Source organism: Aquarana catesbeiana, linkage group LG07 (genome assembly GCF_042186555.1).
Source record: "Aquarana catesbeiana isolate 2022-GZ linkage group LG07, ASM4218655v1, whole genome shotgun sequence".
Classification (NCBI taxonomy): Eukaryota; Metazoa; Chordata; class Amphibia; order Anura; family Ranidae; genus Aquarana; species Aquarana catesbeiana.
Window position 1 is genome coordinate 91,435,526 of NC_133330.1, and position 21,803 is coordinate 91,457,328.

At 44.7% G+C, this 21,803-nt stretch overlaps 1 protein-coding gene across 1 annotated transcript in view; it reads left to right on the forward strand.

The window, feature by feature from the left end:
• Positions 1–85: 85 nt before the first annotated feature.
• SSTR3 (somatostatin receptor 3) overlaps positions 86–21,803 on the forward strand; it is a 50,729-nt gene continuing 29,011 nt past the window's right edge. Inside the window, exon 1 of the mRNA XM_073592478.1 lies at positions 86–989. The gene's annotated coding sequence lies outside the window, so the exon portion shown is untranslated. The remainder of the gene's footprint in view (positions 990–21,803) is intronic.

Below are 21,803 nucleotides of genomic sequence, written 5' to 3' on the forward strand. Positions count from 1 at the left end.
ATGTACACGCTATAGGTATATATTTTTGGAAAAGCAGAGGCTTGCTGCATTTTTTTGCAGCAAGTGTTTGCTGGACCATGTAATAGATATGTAATTGGTGATACAGGATGATATGTCTATCTCCCCTAGATGGCTGCTGCATAAGTACAAGCTATGGGTGCATTGGTATGTGTGTCAGCAGTGAGTAGGGGTTAGCAGAGGAGAGGGATATGAATGGGGCAGGATGGATGCATGCGGAAAAATGAATGAGGTAGAGAGGGGGAGAATGAGTGTGAGGAATGACGCAGTGAAGTGGGGGAGGTCACTCCATGACTCCCATTAACTCACTATCTGCCACTTAACAGGGAACCTCTTTTTATATTAACTGCTAAGTGGTACAGTGGAAAGGGTTACAGGCAGGGTGTTTTTTTTTTTCTTTTTCGGTCCCTTTGGGGAAATAACATTACCCCTGCCTCAATGAATAATGTGAAATATTACATGTATCCACTGATGGCATCAGTGTAGAGATGCATCCAATATACTACACAGCTAGAAAAAGAGTTAATGCATCTCTCTTCTTCATTCTTTCTTCACCTTTTTCTCAATTTCCTTTTTTTAAATGTTCACTCTTTCTTTATGTCCATCCCTCTCTCTCCCTATGTATTTATAGCTTTCTCTCCCTCACTCCCACTCACTCCCCCTCTCTCCACCTTCTCAGCCCCTGATTGGTTTGCAACCTGTGTGCCACTGTCAGACAAATCCTTGATACGGGGAGATAGAGACACAGGGAGACTGAAACAGAGCGAACAGGTTAAAAGCACAGAAAGAAGGAGCGTGAAATTGGAGAGCCAGTAGAGGCACCTGGGGGAAAAAGCACCTGTACAGGTGAAACTGACCCAAGCAAGTCATCAGGGGCTGCAAAGAACACCTCTGCCTACTTGCAAGAGGCACCCAACTGTTTTGTTTCCTAATTAGTGAGCCACATCTGATATAGGAGAGACCTTGCACAGGTATGTGGAAGTACTATATAAAATTCTTGCACCATATTGATGAACTTGCTTTCACTTAAATATTTAAAATCCTCTTAAAAGAAAGTGCAATTAGACTCATGAGCTAGCAGCAATTAAGTTCATTAAGACCAATGCCTTGGGTTACTGCACATCCCTAAATACAGCTATTACTATATTGGTCTTTATATGATCTTTGTATTTCCATGCTTTTCACGACTGTAAGCGTCAGTTTTTATCTATCCTTGTATTTGTCGGGCAACACACTTCTGCGTCTGCATTGTAAAGTCAAGTTGAATATATGAGATATTAATCTGTGTCTGCATTTTGCATCTGCAACCTGCTCATAAAATAGATTGAGGGTCCTCAGCATGCTGCACTTTGACCCCCCATATGATTTGCATGACCCTGTTTTTCTTATACGTGCTATGATTCATCGCTTTTGTATCTCTCATTACTCTTTACAATATATCAGACTTTGTAAGACAGTGCAAAATCAGTGATGATGCTGGAGGGGATGTAACCAATAGCAACTGGACAGATTTAGCTCATTAAAATATTATTTATGATCATTTTTTTGGGGATGAATGCACTTTTTGTACTGTTCTTTACTGTATATTTAATAAGCCTGTATGTAGGAACCTATACTCCCCATACAAGTTGTTATTGTAGCATTTCATACCTTTACCCTGTATAGGACTTTTCATTTTTGGTGAATCTCATTATTTATGGCCACTTATAGTTGTCATTGAGAACAGCATGAACTTATATGCCTTTTATCATTATAATACTGTATGTCCCTTTGTACAGCGCTGTTTCATTTTATGTCACTTTGTGCCTTTGCATACATTGCTTGCTCAGTCTGCGTCACCGTATGTGTCACCGTCCTTGAGTCTTCTTTGGTATATAAATATCTCTTTTGCCTTCTTTATGTAATATTGTACATTGTATTAACCTGTCTATGTCCCTTTTGTGTGCCACTGGATTTGCTCCCTTGTGAATTTTCCTGTGCCCTGTATGAGTACATTAGGTACTTTAACATCTAATCTAGTTGTGGTAGAGTTAAAACGAGTCAGGAAGTTAATTATCACTCAGTGTCCGGTCACACAGTGACACAAACCATGGGACACACATACATGTGAAATGACTGATAAAGATTGGGAGGAAAAAAATAACCCTTGTAATGCCGATCCACAACTATAATTGATGAGATTAGACTCATAAAGACTTTTGTTACCCACGGCATGTCATGCTAATGAAGAATAATTAGCATTGATTAGACCGGACTGAGTTGCACATACAAGGAGGACGATTTACTTTTTTTTATGCAGTTTTACACCACATAGATGGAGATTCTTGAGTGACTGCCATCATATAGGAAAGAGATGCATCAGATTGGAACCTTCCTTTAATTTCTCCATTGTTCTCTATTCATTGTGTAGAAAAATTTAGGAACCTCTTTTGGCAATGGGGAAATCATTTGACATGCTTGAAAAAACAATGCATGTCAAAAGAAAAAAGGTCTTGTAAAGAGGCATTTCAAAAATGAATGGGACTTATGAAACACTGGACCAACCTGAGAGGACTACGTTTTCAAGGGGGGGGGGCGCATTATGTCTATTGAGGGCTAAACCTACCTAAAGTGGTTTTAAACCTCAGACCTGAAATATTAACAAAGAAACACACAAACGCCTAGTGCATTACCCAAGGTTTATTGGAATATACCGCATAGCCAAATTAATACTCACAAACAACAGAAGTGATATGCAAGACACTCTCTGATGGTCAATCAATGTGGTGATGGATAACCACACAATTGGCGATGTCGGCAGGCTAACATGTTTCGGGGATGCATCACCTTCCTCAGGGCTCAAACGAGTTTTTGAGCTCTGAGGAATGTTGATCAGAGATTGACCATCAGAGAGTGTCTTGCATATCACTTCTGTTGTTTGTGAGTATTAATTTGGCTTTTTGGGCTCTCCAATAAACCTTGGGTAATGCCAGTGGCTGCTAGTGCTCAATTTTCTTGGGGGGGAGGGCAGCCCGCAGCCTCCCCAGCCAGCCAACAAACCGTACATCACACCCCCAGCTCTTGCTCGCTCAATCGCCACTTCCCCCCCGGCGCTCGATCGGGGCATCGCTCGCCCATCGCCTGCCAGGCCCCCCAACAGCCCCTGCACTTACCCCATCCAGGTGGCAGCTTCCCCTCCTGCATCTCCTTTTGAGTCCCGGCAGTGGCTTCTCCTCCTGGCCAATCAGGACTTAGGACCCGTGTCCAGTCGGGTGTTAGGACTCCCGGACATTTGGGTCTCAGGACCCACTTCCTGATTGGCCGGTAGGAGAAACAGAAAGACATTAGCGACATTGTGGTCATTTTTCTAGTTGTGCTGGGAGTACAGCCTGCCTGTCCTCCAGTGACCAAGATCTGTGCTGACATGCCCCCCCCCCAGCCATTCACTTGGAAAATTCATGTAAAGAAGTATAATTCATAAACTATAGAACAGCTGGGGTGCATTTTTTTATGTTTAAATCCCTGAAGACCACAAAGAAGGAGCTGCATGTAGTCCATAAAACATCCAATTGGCATGCCTGGTCTAAAACTGGCTATACACTATCACAGTGGTGGCCGCTCCTTTGGGGTACAACCCCCTAATCCATGCGCCCATCCCCTAATCTCCATGCAGGGTGCCGCACCCATGGAATCCAGTGTTTTTTTTTTTTAAGCATGTGATTAGAGCCGGAGGCTCTAATTGGCTTCAAAAAAGGGTGGGCTCAGGGTGCAGAGCTCTGCGCCCACCCTGTTGTGTGACATTAGCAAATTATTATTTGCTAATGTCTTCCTGTTTCTCCTCCTGGTCAATCAGGAATCGGGTCCCGAGACCCCTATGGCCAGGAGTCCTAAGACCCCCATTAGCCAGGAGTCCGAAGACCTGATTGAACCGGGAGGAGAAGCGATGGCCAGGACAGAGGGGGGAATCCACAGCCGTGACCTGCATGAGGTAAGTGCAGGGCTGATGGGGGGCCTGGTGGGCTGGAGGCTGAGCGAGCCAGCAACCGGGGGGGTGTGGCAATGGTGTGCGGTGGCAGGCTCCAGTGATGCGAGGGGGGGTTAGTATGAGGTGGAGCGACGGGGGGGGGGGGATGTCTGTGGTCAGGTCTGTCTGACGCCTCCCCCCTCAACTGATGGAGCACCAGCTGCCACTGCATTATTATCTTTTTTTGTTCAGCCTGCAGAAGTTGTCCATCAGATGGACCAATTGTCCAGATGGGCTATTTTATGCTGGGTGCCAATGAGAGAATACCCAAACAGCAACTGCATCTGACTGTATGCAGCTGCTGTTCGCCAGACGAATCTCCAATTGGCTCCTTTGATTTTTTGATTGACAGGGTCTCCAATTAAGCAAGATTCCAACAGTGTATGGCCAGCTTAAGCTGCACTGAGCTAGATATTAGTAGTGATAGAGTACAAAAAGCAATGGTGATGTACAAGTGTGCTATTCCAAAGCTTTCTTTTTTACATTTCTTCAGTCAGAACACTGACATTACCCCTGTTTCATTTCTTAAGGGTTCTGCACTTAATTCCATAAGGCTGCTAAAGCAGCCACTACTAGCGTGATTGCTATAGTGTGGCCATACACTGTTTAAATTTTGCTTAGTGGGTCACCCTATTGGTCATCACCCACATGACACCCTTTGATTCATAAATCAGTTGAGCTGGGCTGAGAACTGTTTGCTGAACAGAGGCTAAATCCAATCAGATGCAGTTGCTGTTTAAGTATTCTGCCAGCCACTGTCAGTGGCTGTCAGCATAAAATAGCCCAACAGGGGAATTCGGATGAATTCGGCAGGCTGAACCAAAAAATATAATAGTGTATAGCCAGCTTTAGTCCAGGCATACCAAACCGTTGTTAAATTGGCTGCATTCAGCTCTCTTGCTCCTTTTGTATGGGCTCCCGTGGCTTAACCATAAAAAAGAATGCATCCCAGCTGTTCTATAATTAATAAATAACATTTCCTTACATGAATTGTGCAGCTAAATACATCAGGAAATGTTTTATGGCTCCTTTCTCTGGAATTAAACATGGTAAGTTGTAATTTTTTCTAATGTAAAATTCTAAAGTGCTACATTTTTTTCCTAGTATAGCCAAGTGCTGGGCTACAGCAACATGGAGAATGAGCCAATGTCCTCTGTAGCTCTGCTTTCTACTGTAATGCTGATGTTATGCTGCACTATCCTCTCCAACCAGCAGGGGTCGAGCCATAGTCAAACCAGCCTGTAGTCTTGTATGCAGAGCACTGTGAATAATGGGAGCTGTAGTTCAAGATGGCAGCCATACAATGGGGCCAGTGGTTTCCATAAACAACAGTTCCCAGGAGGTGCCAAGGTGCAGGGGGAGTGGTGAGATGGCTTTTACTGAACTGCCTGGCAAAACTTTACTCTCTTGGCGCTATAGATTCGGGGGAATACACACCTGCAGCCACTGACAAACTGTAGCAAGCCTGACCCGAGAATCGAGTGGAGGCCCAGGAAGAGATAGACACCCTTGATGCACATCAATGACCACAGTGATTGCACCACACCATTGCTACAGAGGGACTGGAATGTCATCTCACCCACTGCTGGATTCCATAGGCATTGAATAGGGAGAGAGCAGGGCACCCCATTCTCCAGCAAAGCTCACACCCGCATCGCAAGGACTGGTGAGACGGCTCATCGCCCATCAATCGCTCTATTAGTAGGAGCTAAGTCATTGTAGGCAAGACAATAAATATATCACATCCACACCACACCTGTGTTTTATCTTACCTGCATTTATACTCTCCTGGACATTGTATCTGTGCCATATACACTATTAAACAAAATGTTTTAGGCAGGTGTCAAAAAGTTCCAGAAATAGAAGAAGAAAACAAATAACAACATGGGAAGTAAATGAACAGAAGAGAAATCCAAATCAAATCAATATTTGGTGTGACCACCCTTTGCCTTCAAAACAGCATTAATTCTTCTAGGTACACTTGCATAGTTTTTGAAGAAACAGGTAAGCTATTCCAAACATCTTGGAGAACTAACCACAGATCCCTGATGGCATAGCATGATGGAGAAGTATCTGCCTGTATTTCTCAGCATTAAGTACACCATCGATCCTAACCAAATCTCCAACTCTATTTGCAGAAATGAAACCCCAAACCTCCACTACGCTTCACTGTTGCCTACACTCATTATTATACTGCTCTCCAGCCCTTCAGCAAACAAACTGCCTCCTGCTAAAGTCAAATATTTAGATTCATCAGTCCAGAGCACCCTGCTGCCATCTTTCTGCACCCCAGTTCCTATGTTTCCAAGCATAGCTGAGTCACTTAGCCTTGTTACCACGTATGGCTTTCTTTCTTCCATGAAGACCACTTCTGGCCAAACTCCTCTGGACAGTAGATGGTTGTACCTGGGTGCCACTGGTTTCCATCAGTTCTGTGCTGATGGCACTGCTGGAAGTAAGCATGATGTGTCTTTCATCTGCTGCATTAAAGCGGTAGTAAACCACCAGCTGTTTTTTTTTTTTTTAAACTGTAAGGCAAACTTATAATCTGCTATTATGCATTGCAAACCGTGCACGTTTAGGAGATATTTACAGTACCTATAGGTAAGCCTTATTATAGCTTATGATATATGCGTTGCAGTGGTGTGCGGCATGGTGTGCTGAAAAAGAGTGGTGCAAGCACTACTTTTTTTCAGTGCAGCACAGCGTGAGGCACCACCTTGCACCACTTGGGGGCCAATTGAACTTTATGAAGTGTCTGTATGACATTTCAATAAAGTTTGTTTTAAAAACAAAGAATGAAGCAGTACAGAACGGCAATTCCCACTGAATTGCTCTGCACACCAGCCGCCACGTTATATAGCACTGGGAGGTGTGAATGGACCTTAAAATGTTTGCACAGTACTTTACGTTGTACCATTACCACCGTATATTGTATGCTGGTTTGTTAGGATGACCAATAAGTGCACCAACTCTTTTTAACCGCTTCAGCCCCGAAAGATTTTACCCCCTTCCTAACTAGAGCACTTTTTGCGATTCGGCACTGCGCCACTTTAACTGACAATTGCGCGGTCGTGCGACGTTGCACCCAAACAAAATCGACATCCTTTTTTCCCCACAAATAGAGCTTTCTTTTGGTGGTATTTGATCACCTCTGCGGGTTTTATTTTTTGTGCTATAAACAAAAAAACAGTGACAATTTTGAAGAAAACACAATATTTTTTACTTTTTGCTATAATAAATATCCCCCAAAAATATATAAAAAATATTTTTTTCCTCAGTTTAGGCTGATATATATTCTTCTACATATTTTTGGTAAAAAAAAATCGCAATTTTAATTATTATTATTTTTTTTATTAATAATGGCGGCGATCTGCGTTTTTTTTATCGGGACTGTGACATTATGGTGGACACTTTTGACACTATTTTGGGACCATTGTCATTTATGCAGCGATCAGTGCTATAAAAACGCACTGATTACTGTGTCAATGACACTGGCAGGGAAGGGGTTAACCACTAGGGGGCGATGAAGGGGTTAAGTGTGTCCTAGGGAGTGATTCTAACTGTGGGAGGGATGGGTTTCAACTCGCATGACAGCGATCACTGCTCCTGATGACAGGGGGCAGTGATCTCTGTCATAAAACAAAGCAGGACGGGGAAATGCCTTGTTTACATAGGCACTTCCCCGTTCTGCCGCTCCGTGACGCGATCGCCGGGAGACCGGCGGACATCGAGTCCTCCGATCCCGTGGGCACGGCTACGCCCATTTGCCCACCGCTGCCATTGTGCCGACGTATATCGGCGTGCAGTGGTCGGCAAGTGGTTAAAGGGCCCTAATTATAGCAGACAGTAGAACAGTTCAAAGGGCTGCTCCTCCTGTTTAATCATCCTACAACCCCCTTTTTGTTCCCCTTTTCAATTTTTATCATTTCCTTATGAACAGTGCGAACCAGTCAGTCTAGGCCTAGCATAACCTCCAATAATGTACTCTGGCAGTAAAGTTCCTGTATTTGGTTGCTTACAGTTTATTACTGCTCACTGCTGCACCTAAGGTGGCCTTGCTACTGTTTATATTGATCTAAACACCAAACATCATCCTATGCTTAGTCTTTGCCATTCACTATTCTGTATACTAAAAAGTGTTACTACCACCATACCTCCCAACTTTCTGAAATGGGAATGAGGGACAACTATTAGCAAAAGTACATAGGCATAGGACACACCCGTCCACGTCCCCCTAAAGGAGAATTTTACAAAAGAAATAGATTGTTTAAACCCACAAGTGCTTTTTTTACCACTACTAATTCCCGTTATATTGGCTTTTAGAATTTACAAATGCAGCCATTTAGAAATTGGATGAAAGGTTTAGTGCTGTAAAACACTTTTTGATAGATAAATAGTGCATTTTATATACAATGATATATATGAGATCAAAATGAGGGACAAATGAGGAGGAAAGGGGGACAGAGGGACATTGCTCCAAATCAGGGACAGGCCCTCGAAATCAGGGACAGTTGGGATCTATGCTTCCACCGTTGATTTAACTGTATGCTTACTTTGTTACCAACTTTGTTTCGTGACAATGCCTGCTCCTTTAATAAGGTATAAGGCTGCATTCAGTCCTGATTGTATCGTTTTCAGGCGGAAAGTCGCACGTTTTTACTTTTTTGCCCAAAAAGAAGCTAATGTACTTTTTTGAGTTTCAGGCCTTTTGCTTCAGGTGACAGAACGCTCAGATGTGAACAGGGGCCATTTAAATTAATGGAATTTTGTTTGCTGGGCGTTTTTGAACTTTTGAGATGAGCGTTTTACGAGTTGAAAATGCTCAGGTGTGAATGCAGTCTTACTGCTGAGTGCTATTTTCAGGTGATTTTCTGTGCTATTGCATGTTTATACATTCCACATACTGTGTCAGAGGGGCTCAGGTTCTTGAGGAGGTTGAGGCAAGGAACAAGGGACCTATTCTTTCCAGGGACTTCTACGAGTGTAGTGCTGCACTAGATTTACAGTGCCTTGAAAAAGTTTTCAGACCCCTTGAAATTTTCCACATTTTGTCATGTTACATCCAAAAACATAAATGTATTTTATCGTTTTTTTTTGATAGACCAACACAAATTTGCACATATTTGTGAAGTGGAAGAAAAATGATAAATGGTTTTAAATTTTTTTTTACAAATAAATATCTGAAAAGTGTGGCGTGCATTTGTATTCAGCCCCTTTACTCTGATACCCCTAACTAAAATCTAGTGGTACCATTTGCCTTCAGAAGTCACCTAATTAGTAAATAGAGTCCACCTGTGTGTAATTTAAAGGGTAACTCCACTTTCATGGGAAAAAAATAGCAAATAAGAAAAAAATAAAATAGCACATATAATCACGACACTAATCATATTGTAACTGAATGTTATTAAAAATGACCTTTCCTTTTCAATCTGCAGCCACTGTAATTTTCTGAGAATGCATTACAATATGGCTACATGGAGTTGTTCTGTACACAGAGTGTGTACTGAACACACCCCAGAAATATTATTTCCTGCTTGTATGATTGGCTCACCAATTTTCCCAGAAGTCAGATTTCAGGCATCCCCTGCAACAAAAATGTCATTTTTGGAGAGATACTTTCAATAGGAGCACTTCTAAAGGGATGCAGGCCCAGAAAATTTCCTCATTAGTGCCCTGCAGCTGCTCACCTGACAGTTAATTGTGAAAGCACTCCCATTAGACCCACTTAATAAAGAGGCACAGACAAACACACAGAGATTACTTCAGAATAACAAAAGGTAGGACTCTGCAACAAAGGTTTTTATAATCCTTGCAATTTACATAGATCACCCAGAGGGTAATGTTTTTTTCTCAACAAAAGTGGAGTTACGCTTTAATCTCAGTATAAATACAGCTGTTCTGTGATGCCCCCAGAGGTTTGTTAGAGAACCTTAGTGAACAAACAGCATCACGAAGGCCAAGTAAAACACCAGGGATAAAGTTGTGGAGAAGTTAGGGTTAGGGTTAGGTTATAAAAAAATATCCCAAGCTTTCAACATCTCACGGAGCACTGTTCAGTCCATCATCCAAAAATGGAAAGAGTATGGCACAACTGCAAACCTACCAAGACATGGCCGTCCACCTAAACTGACAGGCCAGGCAAGGAGAGCATTAATCAGAGAAGAAGCCAAGAGGCCCATGGTAACTCTGGAGGAGCTGCAAAGATCTACAGCTCAGGTGGGAGAATCTGTCCACAGGACAACTATTAGTCCTGCACTCCACAAATCTGGCCTTTATGGAAGAATGGCAAGAAGAAAGCCATTGTTGAAAGAAAGCCATGAGAAGTCCCATTTGCAGTTTTCGAGAAGCCATGTGAGGGACACAGCAAACATGTGGAAAAAGATAGTCCAGTCAGATGAGACCAAAATTGTACTTTTTGGCCTAAAAGCAAGACGCTATGTGTGGCGGAAAACTAACACTGCAGATCACCCTAAACACATGATCTCCACTGTGAAACATTGTGGTGGCAGCATCATGTTGTAGGGATGCTTTTCTTCAACAGGGACATGAAAGCTGGTCAAAGTTGATGGGAAGATGGATGGAGCCAAATACAGGACAATCTTAGAAGAAAACCTGTAATGCCCTGTACACACGAGCGGACTTTTCGACCGGACTGGTCCGAAGGAACAAATCCGTCGACAATCCAACCGTGTGTGGGCTTCATCGGACTTCCGACGGACCCTTTCGCTCGAAAATCTGACGGACTTTAGATTTGAAACATGTTTGAAATCTTCCCACCGTAACTCCGCCAGACCCAGTTCCTATCGGGAAGCCCGTTTGTCTGTATGCCTGTCTGATGTACCAAATACGATGTAAGGGCAGCTACAGCACCTGCCTGCGAGAATGTTTCCAGTGCGATCCTATTGCGCTGGTTCTCGGTGACAGGGTACTATACATCTCGCACTCGCTGAAATAGGAAAAACACATTTTCTTATTGAAAGAGGTGACAATGTCCCCTAGGTCTGGTATGGATTTTAAGGGGAACCCCTACGCCGAAAAAATGGCATGGGGGTCCCCCCAGAATCCATACCAGACCCTTATCCGAGCATGCAGCCTGGCCGGTCAGGAAAGTGGGTGGGGACAAGCGAGCGCCCCTCCCCGGGGCTCCCAGATTCCGATAAGCCCCCCGCCCGCAGACCCCGACAACCAACGGCCAGGGTTGACGGGAAGAGGCCCTTGTTCTCATCAACATGGGGGCAAGGTGCTTTGGGGTGGGGGGGCCTCAGGGCCCCCCCTTTCCCCAAAGCATCCACCCCCCATGTTGAGGGCATGCGGCCTGGTACGGTTCGGGGGGGGGGGGGGGCGCTCGCTCATCCCCACCCCCTTTCCTGACTGGCCGGGCTGCGTGCTCGGATAAGGGTCTGGTATGGATCTTGGGGGGACCCCCACACCGTTTTTTTGGCGTAGGGGGTTCCCCTTAAAATCCATACCAGACCTGAGGGCCTGGTATGCTCAGCGACGGGGCGAGATTGATTTCCTTTTTTAGTCCCGTCATACCTCATTACGTTCAAAATGAACGGACTTTAGTCCGTGTGTGAGCAAGTCCGTCAGTTTGTAAGTCTGCCGTAACTCCATCGAAAGTCCGTTGGGAAGGCCGCCGGACCTATTCTGCCGGAAATTCCAGTTGTGTGTGCGCACGTCCGTCCGTTTGGAAAGTTCATTGGAAGTCTGCCGAAAGTCCGTCGGGAAGACCGTCGGACCTAGTCTGCTGGAAAGTCCAGTCGTGTGTACAAGGCATTAGGCCCCTTTCACACCGCCGGCTCAGCGGGAGATCTCTCCGTTGATCTCCACTGAGCCGGCGGATGACAGGTCCCTCTCTGCTCACTGAGCGGGGAGGGGCTTGTCAGGCGCCACTGCCGCCTATGGAGGGATCGGATGAAAATGGACAGCATGTCCGTTTTCATCAGATCTCACCCAATACGATCCGCCAGCGAGGGACCTGGACGTAGGGCAATCTGTCTGCTTTAAGCGGATCGGACCGGGTCGGATGTCAGCGGACATGTCTCTGCTGACATCCGTCGCTCCATAGGCTAACATGGAGCGCCCTCGTTCAGGTCCGCCGTCAAAACTGACAGGCGGACCTGAACGGTCGGATCGTGTGAAAGGGGCCTTAGAGTCTGTAAAAGACTTGAGAATGGGGCTGAGGTTCACCTTCCAGCAGGACAACGACACTAAACGTACAGCCAGAGCTACAATGGAATGGTTTAGATCAAAGCATATTCATGTGTTAGAATGACCCAGTCAAAGTCCAGACCTAAATCCAATTGAGAATCTGTGGCAAGACTTGAAAATTGCTGTTCACAGATGCTCTCCATCCAATCTGACAGAGCCTAAGTTATTTTGCAAAGAAGAATTGGCGAAAATGTCACTCTCTAGATGTGCAAAGCTGGTAGAGACATCCCCAAAAAGTATTGACTCAGGGGGCTGAATACAAATGCATGCACACTTTTCATATATTTATTTTGTAAAAGATTTTGAAAACCATTTATCATTTTCCTTCCATTTCACAATTATGTCGCACTTTGTGTTGGCCTATCACATAAAATCCCAATAAAATACATTTACGTTTTTGGTTGTAACATGACAAAATTTAGAAAGTTTCGTATGAATACCTTTTCAAAGCACTGTAAGTAGATTTGGCCATCAGTAAGGTAGATGAGTTATTTTGTCCATTTTATTAATAAATACTACACAATATACAGCTTCTTTGTGGCTCCATGCAGTGAGCGTTTCTCTTATGCAGTGCAGAGTAGGGTGTCCCATAATTGAAATCTGTGTCCTACAATACAATGTCCCGAAATTAAACTGACACTGGGAACAGTCAGAAATTCAGGGGACAGGGGCAGTCTGAGCCGCGATAGCGCTGGCTCCGCCTCCACCTCCACCTCCACCTGACTTTAATCCTGGCCACTGGTTGCTAGAGCTGCCTGGCGTCTAGCAACCAGTGACGTCACACCCGCGACTCCCTCCCTGCCCAGTGTTGAAAGTGGAGGAGGATTTCACTTCCTCTGTGCTAGTGCTCCTCGGGCCCAATGCAGCTGAGCTCCACCGCCGCCCCCTTGTCATGCCATGGTCCTAGAGAAGGACAGTCCTGCTGGTCCAGTGGTGGCGGGGTGCAGGGCAGCGGAGACAAAGCCGGTGCCAGCAGCATTTTGAAATAGCTAGTGGTGGCCCCAGTGAGTAGCACGATGCTGGCTAGAAGGAACAGCCCGGGAAGGAATAAGAGAAGACCTCACTACCACCCTGACCTGAGCAGTAGTGAGTACAATGTCCCCGGCACCTCCCAGAGCCTGCACACCTTCTCCAACGTCCACTCCAAGCTGTGATTGTCATCAAGAAGAAAGTTATGCTGACCAAGGGCCCAGAGGATGAGGATAGGCGGGAGGTAGGTGCATCACACACACACCTACACACAGACAGGGGCTGGGACAGGTGGGCACAGGAGGGACTGCAGGCATGGATAGGGGATCACTTTCACTCACCCCCTTTCTTTCTCCCACCACCTCTCTCCCTCCCCCTCCTCTCTCACCCCACCCCTCTCTCTCTCACCCCACCCCCCCTCTCTCACCCCACCCCCTCTCTCTCTCACCCTGCCCCTCTCTCACCCACCCCCTCTCTCTCGCACTCCCGCCTCTCTCTCCCGCCCCCCCTCTCTATCTCACACCCCCCTTCTATCTCACTCACCCCCGTCTCTCTCTCCCACCCCCCTCACCCCTCCCAAGTGGACACTGGCTAACAAGTGACAGCAAGTGAGAATTAGTAATCCCATTTCCTCTAAACCCATCCCCCCAGCACTGACACTCATCCACCCCCACCACTGCCACTGACCTCATCCTCCTAATGAAGGACTACAGGTCCCAGCATGAGCCACTCAGAGCTAAGGATGTGACACGCCCCCCCCCCCCCCAATGCAGGGGGTAGGAATCAGGTAGGTCAGTGTAGTGGTCAGTGTAGGGATCAGGTTGGTCAGTGTAGTAATCAGGTCGCTTAGTGTAGTGGTCAGGTAATTCAGTGCAGCAATCAGGTAGGTCAGTGTAGGAATCAGGTAGACTAGTGTAGGAATCAGGTAGGTCAGTGTATTAGTCAGGTAGGTCAGTGTATGTCCAGCTTTTACTCTAGATCCCTCAGGTCATTTGTATTCCTTTTGTAGTATAAAGTACAGGGTTTTATATACAACTTTAGTGCCTTAAGCCCCATACACACTATTAGATTTTCTGCAGATTTTTGTCTTCAGATTTACCAAAACCATGTAGTGCAAGGGCCTGCCTGATTGCATACCAATCAAAACTCTTAAGGTTTGACCTCATATTATATGGTTTTGGTAAATCTGAAGACAAAAATTTGCAGAAAATCTAATAGTGCATATGGGGCTTTAGGTATAAAAATCATTTGTTTGATGTATGTTAGCCCAACATTGTAAGAACAATTACATTCTGTGAATCTAAGTGGCCGCCTGCAGCTGCAATGTTGGGCTAACATACATGAAACAAATGCTTAAGTAGGTAAGGGGCGGGGTCAGCCAGCGACGTGACATGGTGGCACCGTTCCCTTGTGACATCACCGACCGGTGCTTACTGGGGGGTTTCCCTGATTGGCAGTTTGGAAATGTGGTTACCCTAGTGCATGGGTCTGGATGTTTTGCCCACTGCTGGTGAGAAGTATCCCTGCCAGAGGAGTGGTCGAGCTGAGTGACCATCCTTAATATAGATGTTGCTTGCTACTTTTCCTTTAGCTTCGAAGTTGGTGAGTGTTTAGAGGTGAAGGCAGTAAAACACGTGGTGTAATAGATTCCAGGCTGGTGGAAGACTCACACAGACGCAATTTTTCTGTATACAGGGTGGGGTTTATTTTGACATTAAGCCCTGGTTCACACTGAAATGTGGGAATGAAGCCGTGAGAGTTCAGCTGAACTAGAACGATTTCACTCCCGCATGTCAGTCCCTATTTTGGCCGCGATTTCAGAGACATCTGTGCAGGTTTCTGCACAGATGTCAATAAAATCGCAGCCCGAAATCGCAAAAAGTAGTACAGAGACTACTTTTTGAAATTGGTGCAGCGCCACAGATGAGGCGTCACACCAATTAGAGCGGTGCCATTGACAGCAATTGCCGCCTATTTGACATGCGATTTGACATGTTAAATTGCATGTCAAAACGCTCCAGTGAGAACCAGGTCTAAATGGACTTTATTCTATGCTGTAAAATATATCATAACGCATTTACAGCATAATTGTTCTCACTGTACTGTCACAAAAGTGTTAATATAGTATATATCCTAAGAGCACAACTATTGTAGTTTATATACACCTTATTTTATATTGTGGCATTGTACAATTTCTTTATGTTAATGCTGACCATACACTCATCATTGTATTAGTTGACTGTTTGATCAAATCATTTAACTGATCAGTTGCAGTGAATGATTGCTCAATTTGAACATTTTAATAATTAAAGCCAGCCAAAAAAACAGGTTCTGCTACTGTGAAGCGAATTTTGTGCTTCAATTTAAATATTTGACCAGAAATTGCACAAATTATGTTTCTGTTAAGTGGAACTTGATCAAAATTATATAGGGATAAATAATCTCCTAAATGAAAAAATTGGCCTAAAGGAAACAAAATAGTTAAGAACTATTGATATTTTCTAGATTTACTTGAAATAGTGAAAGATTGGTTGCTTGTACTATTCGTTCAATAAGTTCATACAAGGATAAGAAAGGTGGTTCAACAAATCATCTTATGTGGATGATATCTGCCTAGAAAATCAATCTCTGAATTGGATTTTAGCCATTTTTTCACTGGGCAATCAGTTTTGAATGTTGTGTTATTCTTCCATTTTAAGATGACTAAAGAATTGTAGGCATTACTCATAGTTATCTTCCCTACCTGTTTCACTGTCATCTGGCACTGTTTTGTATCTAATTAGGGGATGTATGATTGCTTTTTAGTACAGAAGGTTATTAAACTATATGTAAACCCTAACAATGAATTCTTATTTGCTTCCTTTTGGTCTGTTAAATAAACCATTGAAAGTATTTTGCTATGTAAGTGAGTTGGCAACTTCCTGTACACTCTACATGAGTTCATTTTTATCAGTTAGCATTTTCCCCAGCTATCCCTGTGAACTACAGAACACCTCCCTTCCTGGTTATCCTGACAGTTCCCCCCCTGGGCTGACAAAGCTGCTTTTCCATAGACATAGTATGGTGTGCTTTGTCACCCTACGACAAGATGTGTGTTATTTATAGGATTAAAATAGAAAAGTGTGTAGTGCTACCCTGGCAAGCGCAGATGGTAGTATTGGATCCTCTGCTCTTTCCCTTACCCTAGGTGGAACCTCACTCCGGCTGACACCACCAGAATACTCTTGCTGGGTTCTCCTAGCAGTTACACAAGAAGGGCACACACTGATTGTGAAGAGGTAAATGGGTTGTTTTGGCAAAATTAGAGTGATAGGGCAATACTGCAGTTCAAAGATTTAAAGTTAACACACAAAGAGGCAAGGCAATAACAATTCAGTGCAATTAACACTAGTACCTACTGTACAAAGTGAGGCTACATATGTACTGCAGTACCAAGAGTGTTGACATGGAATTTTACGACAATAGCTCTCTGACTGGGAGATCATGTTCAAAGTGACTTCAAATGGCTACCAATAATATGTCAGGCTAGTTCACCTAGAAGCTCTCAGTCAGGAGAGTCTAGGCTTTAGGTCTGAAAGTCTAGCAATTCTCCTGCACACCAGTACTGCTACCAGATAGACCCTTGGATCTAATTGGTCCTTGGATATAGCTTCTTCCAGCTTAATTGGCATCCTTTACATTGACACGCAAACAGGGTGATGTCCAGATAGCAAGGATAACTTGCCACAAATTTGTTGCAGTGTTGAATTGTAGGTCTTGTTAACTTGTTGCACACTTTCACTGGCAAGTTATATACTTGCAGATCACTTGAAGCACAAGTTCCAGTTGACACTTTTCCAATTTGTAGCACATTTGCGTGGTAAGTCTCTAGCAAGAGAAAAGTTGCAATGGTAAGTCTACAGCAAGAGCTCTGCAAGTCTACAGCATGAAAGTTCAGCCACAGTGACACCTGTGGTGGGATGACTATTGCACAACATAACTGAACCAGAACTTGCAGCAGACTTGCAGAATGTTTGCAAAGAAAGTTGACCTAGAGTCATGCAATGTGGACTTGTTGCAATTGTGCAACAAACTTGTGAAGCCTGGCAAGTCTAGCAATAGCTTAGCAAGTCATTTTCAAACTTGCAGCACAATTGCTTGCTATCTGGGTGTTATTTTAAGGTATGAAGTCAATGGGGAAGCTCACTTTAAGTTGTTAAGTTAATGGGAAATTTCCTTAAAGAAGGGTTGAACTTAGTCAATAGGCGTGCCCCTTTAAGTTGGCTTAGGAAACGTAAATGTTGTTGAAGCAAGGACTCAGTTAAGCAGGAAGGTAAATGTTAATCCAGGTCAGCAATCGGGGTTCAATGGCAGCTTTAGTGTAAAAACGGTGGCAGCCTACAGCAATAGATGGCAGCAATGTATTTAACTTAATTAAAGACAGTGTCTGGAAGTGACTATGGCCTGTTGTCATGACCCCCAAAATGGTGATGCGGTTTGGGCGGTCTGGGTGCATGCACTGCTCACAGTTGCTCCAGATGCTGAAAGATCTCCCCAGAACAGTCTCCTTGGCTCAGCGTTCGGCACAGCAGTCTGCTCTTTTGCCCAATAGCAGCTCTGTTGAATGCAGCTCGACACGGCCTGGTCCAGACAGAATAGCTTGGAACAGTCACGCACACACACTCCTTTCAGTTGGCACGTCTCTCTCCCTGGTCTAAGTACTTGTATTAATGTGGTATTAAAGCATTGTTTTTTTTTCTCTTTCTTAAATAACAAACATGTTATACTTACTTGTGCTGTGCAATGGTTTTGCACAAAGCAACTCCGATCCTCTTCTTTTTGGAGTCCCCCGCCGGTGCTCCTTCCCCTCGAGTAGTGCCTCCAGAGAAAGCCACTTGCCCTGGGGGCACCACTGCATGATCGCTCCCGAGACATTGCTGTATGCATCCATAAGACACATACAGCCGCGGCTCGGCCCTGCCCCCCCCACCGCTCTTTCATCATAGGCTCGCTGGCTGTGATTGACAGCAGTGGGAGCCAATGGGCTCTTGCTGCTGTCCCAGCCAATGAGGAGGGAGAGTCCCATGACAGCCAAGGCTATCATAAACATCACTGGATCAGAGGGAGATGAGGTAAAGATTGGGGGGGCTGCACACAGAAGTTTTTTTAACTTCATGCATAGAATGCATGAAGGTAAAAAACCTTCAGCCTTTAGAACCACTTTAAGGCCCCTTTCACACGATCGGACCGTTCAGGTCCGCCTGTCAGTTTTGAGGGCGGACCTGAACAGACGCTCAATGTTAGCCTATGGAGCGACGGATGTCAGCGGAGACATGTCCGCTGACATCCGACCCGGTCCGATCCGCTGAAAGCAGACGGATGGCCCTACGTCCAGATCCGTCGCTGGCGGATCGGATCGTGTGAGATCTGATGAAAATGGACACGCTGTCCGTTTTTATCCGATCCCTCCATAGGCAGCAGCAGTGCCTGACAAGCCCCTCCCCGCTCAGTGAGCAGAGAGGGACCTGTCATCCGCCGGCTCAGCGGAGATGAACGGAGAGATCTCCCGCTGAGCCGGCGGACCGAGGCGGGCTCCGTGGAAACGGAGTCCGCCTCGTGTGAATGAGGCCTAAGGCTATGGTGAGGCAAAGGGCTGAATGCTGCCATCTAATGGGCAAATAGAGTTCTGCATCCTCAGTAACAATGCACAGTGTTACATGTACTAGTCACCATTGTTTCTCCAAAGAGGGAAAATATGTTGCCAGGTATTTACTTGGAACCGTTACTAACCACATGCCATATATATGTGAGAAGGACAGATCCATCCCGTAGCACGGACAGAAAGTAGGGATTTTTAAGGTGATTTATCGCTCAGAAAATTCTAACTGACACACTATTTATTATAAAGTTTATACTATATGTCCCAACCTTAACAACAGGTTGATCATGTTAAAAACATAACAAAAGAAAAATTAGTGCTAAAAACACCCACGATATGAAAACACATATAAGTAGGTAGACAGAACCCCTTATAGTACTAGCTCAACTACAGCCTTTTGTATGTGCATATAAATCACATTTGTGTGCTTCATACAGATCACAGGCTTAATTTGCCCATATTTGAGATTCACATACTGTATGTAGCATCTATCACATCAAAAAGAAGTAGATGTCAAAAGCTGTGGAAGAGTTCCAGTATTTCAACATGTTTCGCAGATGTGCTTCTTCAGGTATGTATATATTTTTGTTTGTGACCCTAACAGTGACCCTTTGCATGGAGGGAATCATTTTTTTACAGACAGTTTATATTGACCACCCCAGACCATAATGGGCATTTGACTTGAAGAAGCACATTTGCAAAACACGTTGAGATATTGGAACTTTTCCACAGCTTTTGACATGTACTTCATTTTGACTTTATAGATGCTACATATGTGAATCTCAAATGTGGGTAAATTGAGCCTGTGATCAGTATGAAGCACACTAACGTGATTTACAGTATCTCACAAAAGTGAGTATACCCCTCACACTTTTGTAAATATTTTATTATATCTTTTCATGTGACAACACTGAAGAAATTACACTTTGCTACAATGTAAAGTAGTGAGTGTACAGCTTGTGTAACAGTGTAAATTTACTGCCCCTTCAACACACAGCCATTAATGTCTAAACCACTGGCAACAAAATAGTCTGAGCACTGACAGAGTGACCCCCCCTTCAACTTCTGCAGCAATGCTTTCAGCACTCATACGTCTATTCCCCAAAGACCACCTTTGGATATGACGCTGAGCATGTGCACTCAACTTCTTTGGTCGACAATGGCGAGGCCTGTTCTGAGTAGAACCTGTCCTGTATGGTCTTGGCCACCGTGCTGCAGCTCAGTTTCAGGGTCTTGGCAATCTTGAGCTGCAGCATGGTGGCGAAGACCATACAGTGGTTTAACAGGACAGGTTCCACTCAGAACAGGCCTCGCCATGGTCGACCAAAGAAGTTGAATGCATGTGCTCAGCATCATATCCAGAGGTTGTCTTTGGGAAATAGATGTATGAGTGCTGCCAGCATTGCAGCATGGGTTGAAGGGGTGTGAGGTCAGCCTGTCAGTGCTCAGACCATATGCCGCACACTGCATCAAATTGGTCTGCATGGCTGTCATCCCAGAAGGAAGCCTATTCTAAAGATGATGCACAAGAAAGCAAGATACAGCTGCTAGTCCCAATTTGACAGTCATGCGTGTGCGTGTATATGTCCCTGAGCGCACGCTATTGGTGTGCTTGCTGTACACACTGCTTGTAGGCCTCATTTGCACTGGTGTAGCCAGATTTTGAGCCACAACAACATGATGAAGGGAACATTGCTATCTATTCATCTCTGTCCCTTCACTGTGATATTAATATTGTGCTGCACCAGTCTCCTTCTGGCCAGCAGGAGGAGCGCTAAAGTCAAGTGAATCCATAGATTTTATTGCAGAACACCAGGAACCCTGAAAGTTGTAGTCCAGGATAGCGGCTATGTTATGGATCAACTGGCTCTCCAAACTACAGGTCCCAATAGACTATGGGCCCCAGGAGAAGCCAAAAGGGGTTTTTGTTATTTGCCTGGGAAAAGTTCTCTCTCGGCACCATGGGAGTCCATGTCTACACAGCTGCCAGTGCATCAACCTAGTTGGGAGTCAATCACGGGATGTTCAACAGCTCCGTTTGCCCTTCTGTCTTTGCTCAGTTGCCAAAGAGAGACTAGAGCATTCATCTGACTCTTCACTTTAGCTGACTAAACTGCAGAATTGTCAGAACAAAACTGGGGGAGAGGGGCTTCCACCGTTCGAGCCCTTTGCCGCCTACTGGAAGTTGGTGAGAGAGCCACTGGCCCGCATTTTACAATGTTAGCAGAGACTAAATCACCGAGAGCAAGACATCTAGTGCACCAAATCCAGGCCACCCTTCTACCAAACATGCACTACACTTCCACCAAGCCTATACTGCTACTCCTGCTAAACATATTCTGCATTTTTACCAACTCTGGGCCATGGTTACCACAAACTTTTACCACTTCTGACCTGCATATTTGTCATTCTGGGCTAAAACTGTGTTACACTTTTACACCCATCACTGCATGGAGGCTTAAAATGACTATCATCAAGTGCACCAACCCTGATTGAAAGGCCCCATTGATAGAGGGCAGAAGATCAACTTCAATAAGAGATATATTCCTGGAAAATACAGACCAGTCAGGCTAACATCGATAGTATGTAAACTATTTGAGAGGATGATAAGGGACCATAGCCAAGAATTTGCTGATAAAAAACAGTATCATTAGTAGTAATCAGCATGGGCTTACCAAGATTCGTTCTTGCCAAACGAATCTGTTAACATTCTACGAGGAAGTGAGCTGCCATCTGGATAAAGGTAGGCCTGTGGATGTGGTGTATCTGGATTTTGCTAAAGCATTTGATACAGTCCCCCACAAACGCTTAATTAAAATCTTGAGGTCTGTAGGCATGGACCATAGGGTTTGTTCTTGGACAGAAAACTGGCTACAAGGGCACGTCCAAAAGGTGGTGATAAACTATGTGTACTCAGACTGGTCTGGAGTGTTAAGTGGAGTACCCGAAAGCTCTGTCCTG